Genomic DNA, 5,306 nt, shown 5'->3' on the forward strand with positions numbered 1-5,306 from the left:
CTGGGCTTTCTCAAAACTCTACTATGTAAGACAAGGGTCATGCAAGGTTGGTTTGTTGGGTTTCATAGGATGGAATCTTGAAAGTGTGCAGGCCTGGCCCTTTAGGGACTTTTGGGGTCACTGTATACAAAGCCTTTGCAGACAACACAGTGAGGCCCACAGCAGAGAAGGAGCAGTACAAGATCACACAGCTGGTCAGTGGGGAAGGCCAGGCTGGTAACAGCATCTCCAGGCTGTGAAAACATACATTTTCTTTCTTCCCCCCCCCCCCTTTTTTTTTTTTCTTTGAGACAGAGTCTCACTCTGTCATCCAGGCTGGAGTGCAGTGGTGTGATCTCGACTCAGTGCAATCTCCGCCTCCCAGATTCAAGCAATTCTCCTGCCTAAGACTCCCGCATAGCTGGGATTACAGGCATGCGGCACCACGCCCGGTTAATTTTTGTATTTTTAGGAGAGACGGGGTTTCCCTATGTTGGTCATGCTGGTCTTGAACTCCTGACCTTGTGATCTGCCTGCCTCGGCCTCCCAAAGTGCTGGGATTACAGGCGTGAGCCACCGCACCCAGCCCTGAACATACATTTTCTAGTGGCCAAAACCCAGACAGTCTCGAAGAGACTCATATATAGAACTGGACACCACGGTCTGCAGGCTTCCAGTCAGCAAAGCCCGCTCCAGGCCTTCATATGCTCATCACATCTTCCATTGTAACATTTTGGGAGCGTTCACCAACATCTTTCCACACTAGGCTCTGCCTATCTGTCAGCGCTTTTAGACGAGGGCCCATCTCTAATTGCCATTGACTCCTCTCCACTCACAGTTATGTGATGAGGACATGCTGGCTGAATTAAGGTCAAAGACAGGGATGCTGCCTTCAGCCCCAGCGTCTGAGAACAAAGCAGGCTGGCCCTCTGCAGCATGATGACTGAGGCACAGGCTCAGGATTCAGCAGAGTAAGTCTCTTCAGCAGATGAAGTAACTGAGCAAATCACTTACTCTGATTTGCTCAGTTACTTCCTCTGAAAAATGGGGATAAAGTACCTATTTTATAAGGCAGGGATTAAAAGCAATAGTGTATGTAAAGTCCTTCACATGATGGCACTCAAAAAACACTGAGTTGGCCGGCCATGGTGGCTCACGCCTGTAATCCCAGCACTTTGGGTGGCTGAGTGGGTGGATCACCTGAAGTCAGGAGTTGGAGACCGGCCTGGCCAACATGGTGAAACCCCGTCTCTAGTAAAAATACAAAAATTAGCCAGGCATGGTGACAAGTGCCTGTAATCCCAGCTGCTTGGAAGGCTGAGGCAGGAGAATCGCTTGAACCTGCGAGGCAGAGGTTGCAGTGAGCCGAGACCGTGTTGCTGCACTCCAGCCTGGGCAATAAGAGCAAAATTCCATCTCAAAAAAAAAAAAAAAAGCACTGAGTAAAAAGTGACGGTTGTTACAGACTGAAGCTCTGTTCATTTATCTAATTGCAAATGAACTGCAATCTAATTCTGAACATAAAGCAAGCCCGGGCTCTGCTGAGTGCCTTTCCCCTGCGGTCTGTGTAGCCTGCTACCTCCCTGAGCTGCAGTGAGATGTCCAGGGGTAAGGCGAACGAGACAAGAGTCGGCGAGTTCCTCTTGCTCGGCATCACCAGTGACTCGGGGCAGCATGGGGCCCTCTTCTGGCTCTTCCTGTGTAGGTACTTAGTCACACCCTCACCATCCTGGGCATCGGCTCCAACTCTCGCCTGCACACCCCCATGTACTTCTTCTTCACCCATCTCTCCTTTGTCGACATCTGCTTCATCACCAACCTGATCCCCAAGCTCCTGGCCAACCACGTGGCAGGAACACGGACGATCTTTTTTTTTTTTTTTGAGACGGTCAAAAACACGGTCTTCATGAGCAGACTGGCCTTTTGCTCCTCTGCCCAGAAGATTTCACACTTCTACTGCGACACCTACCTGCTCATGAAGATTGCCTGCTCACACACACATGTCAATCAGCGTGTATTCCTGGAGGCTGTGGTCCTGTTCCTGGCTCCTTGTGTACCCATCTTGGTCTCCTACATCTGCATTGCTGCAGCCATCCCCCAGATTCCATCTCCACAGGAAGGCGCAAGGCATGTTCCACATGTAGCTCTCACCTGTCTGTGGTCACCCTGTTCTATGGAACTGTCCTGGGGATCTGCATATGACCCCCAGACTCCTTTTCAGCCCAGGACACCATAGCAACCATCATGTACACTGTGGTGACCCCTATGCTAAACCCCTTCACCTACAGCCTGAGGAACAAGGAGGTTCAGGAGGCCGTGAGAAGCCTCTGTAGTGGGGGCTCACACCCATCACGGTGCTGGTGAGTGCTGGGCCGATGTCTGGGGAGGTTCAAGATAGGAGGAAACAGAACCTGACTCTGAATGTCACTTCAACACCACTTCCTTCCACACACTAATTTAGACTATTTTTAGAGAAAGAAAAAACAAAACTGAAAGTAGAAGAAGAATTAGAAGAGAATTTTACTATTATTACAAGAGCTATGCCTTTCTCTGGGAATCTAAATCAGCTGCAGGTAACAGAAAATCCCAATTACATCTATTTAAACAAGACAGGGGTTTATTTTTGTCTTCCATAATGACAATTCCAGAATGGGAAGTCCAAGGCCAGAAATGTGGCTCCTTCTAGATCCCTCCTCCACCAGCCACAGAGTGAGGCTTTCATCCCTGTGTTTCCAAAATGGCTGCTGGGGATCCCACCATCTTGTCCTGTCCCAGTGACAGGATGAGGAGAGGAAGGGCAAAAGGAGTTTATCAATTTCAAGAGGTTTCCCAGAATCCCCACTCAGCATCTTCTTTTCACATCTCAATGACCTCCCGCCTGCCAAGCAGGCTGGGGAAGGTCGTTGTCATATGTTGCTGTTGTTTGTTCACTTGTTTGTTAGGGCTAGACACGTCGCCACTTCCAATAAAATAGAGATTCCCTCAGAAAGAAAGAGAAGTAAGTGGATAATGGACAAAGGGAAGACATGCTGCAATACCTGACTTATTTTGCCACATTCACAGATGTGAGGTCATATCGTTATTATAGAAGTTTTGTACATGGATTCCCTCTGGACTAATTGTATATTAGGAGACAAACCGGATGGGTTTCCACACTCCTGAGGCTAGAGAATCTGAAGACAAATCCCGCAGTTTTCCTAAACATCAGAGTGAGGAGACAAGCAATGTGAGGAAAAGTGATGGGGAGATTTTGTGGCATTAACTTATTGTGAGACTACAAGTTTTTTAAGAAGGAGCAGATTTTATTTGAGATTTGTTTTTGCTCTGTGGGAACTTTTGTGGGTTTTCTGTTTGCTTGTTTGTTTGTTTGTTTGAGACAGAGTTTCACTCCTGTTGCCCAGGCTGGAGTGCAGTGGCGTGATCTTGCACTCTGCCTCCTGGGTTCAAGTGATTCTCCTGCCTCAGCCTCCCAAGTAGCTGGGATTACAGTTGCACGCCACCATGCCCAACTAATTTTTATGCTTTTAGTAGAGATGAGGTTTCACCATGTTGGCCAGGCTGGTCGCAAACTCCTGACCTCAGATGATCTACCCGCCTTGGCCTCCCAAAGTGCTGGGATTACAGGCGTAAGCCACCGTGCCCAGCCCCTCTGTGGGAACTTAATATGGGGAAGAACTTATACTGTTCAAATTTTGCACATTGTAATATTGATATAAACTGCTCTTAAAATAAAGCACCACAATACTCCAAATGTAATAAAGGAGACAATGAAGCATACAGTCAAATATCAAGTATTTCACAAGGCTTTGTGGGACATATATTTCTAGGTTCAATATCAAGGGCTAAATCAATACAATTTGTACAAAATCAGCTGCATGAGACTTTGTAATTGCTATGCCTTCTTAGTTTTTGTATTTTCTGATGTTTTGACATTGAGGGCCTCTATAATGGGAGAGGGACTGCCTCTCCCAGAGTTAGGTAATTCCTAGAGATAGAGATAGCACACAACTCAACTAGGGTGGTGCCTTTGACACGCAAGCTCATCATTCCAGAACCCAGACCACCCCCAGCTTCTCACTCTGGGCCAACACTTCCCTTCCACAATCATCCCAGGTCCAGGTATCAGGCCACTAGGTATAGATCCTATGCCCAGAGCTCACTGAAATTACTCAAACCAGCCAATCCTAAACCTGTGTAGCCTGCCTCTCCCATTCCTAACTGCAGAAACCATAACAAAGGCTCTTCCCCATGTTTTCTTCTTGCTTCCTCTACCTCCTGACCAATGCTAGCACTTCCCATGTGGCCCACCGTGGCATGCTGTGCCTCCTGTTTCTAGCAATCTGTGACATAAAAACTTCTTCCTTCAAGACAGTCATTTCTGTGTCTGTGTGTCTTACCATACCTGATTAAAACAAACCCTGGGAATATTTTTATCCCAGTGTGAGAGTTTGTTTGTTTGTTTTTGTATTTTTAGTAGAGACAGAGTTTCACCATGTTAGCCAGGCTGGTCTCAAACTCCTGACCTCAACTGATCTTCCCACCTCGGCCTCCCAAAGTGCTGGGATTACAGGCGTGAGCCACCTCACCCAGCCCTGATGTGATAGTTTTAAAACTGAGAATATCCAATATGCTTGGAGTGGTGAAGCAGGCACTTAAGGTGTGAATCAAAGATAAATCAAACTGTGACTGATGGTGATACAAACAGGGGACAGGGAAACACTGGGTGGAAGAGGGTGGTTCCCTGGAAGAGGCCCCACCCTCAAGCCTGAAGACCTGAAGCCCTAAGTGAGGACAGGCATTTCTGTTTTCCTGCCCAAAACGTTGCCTTTGGGTCCACCATGCCCCCCACCCTGTGCCCGTATAAACCCAAGACCTTAGCGGGCACAGACACAAGTGGCCGAATGTCAAGAGGAGCAGAGGAACAGACCAGCAGACACCAGCAGACCAGCAATGGTGGAATGACACAGCAGAGAAAGGGAGAAGAGGAAGGATGTCTAGACACAAAGGGGAGTTCAGCTGGGGATAGGTGGGCTGACTCCAGGGGAAGACCTCCTTCTCACTCCATCCCCACTTCCAGCTCCCCATCCATCTCACTGAGAGCCACCTCTGCCACACAATAAAACCTTGTACTCATCCTTGATTTTTCTGGTACACTGGGCGAGAACTCAGGCTGTCACACTGGTCCCCTGCCCTTGCATTAAGGCAGAGGGTTTACTGAGCTGATTAACACAAGCCGTCTGCAGATGGCAAAGCTGAAAGAACACACTGTAACATATGCCCACGTGGGCTTCGGGAGTTGTAGACACCCCACCCTAGGCACCACCATG

The 5,306-nt window shown here is 48.2% G+C and overlaps 1 pseudogene; it reads left to right on the forward strand.

The window, feature by feature from the left end:
- The first annotated feature begins 1,577 nt into the window (after positions 1-1,577).
- Positions 1,578-3,373, forward strand: LOC101014057 (annotated as a pseudogene).
- Positions 3,374-5,306: the final 1,933 nt, after the last annotated feature.

This window comes from Papio anubis, chromosome 5 (assembly GCF_008728515.1).
Source record: "Papio anubis isolate 15944 chromosome 5, Panubis1.0, whole genome shotgun sequence".
NCBI classification, from domain to species: domain Eukaryota; kingdom Metazoa; phylum Chordata; class Mammalia; order Primates; family Cercopithecidae; genus Papio; species Papio anubis.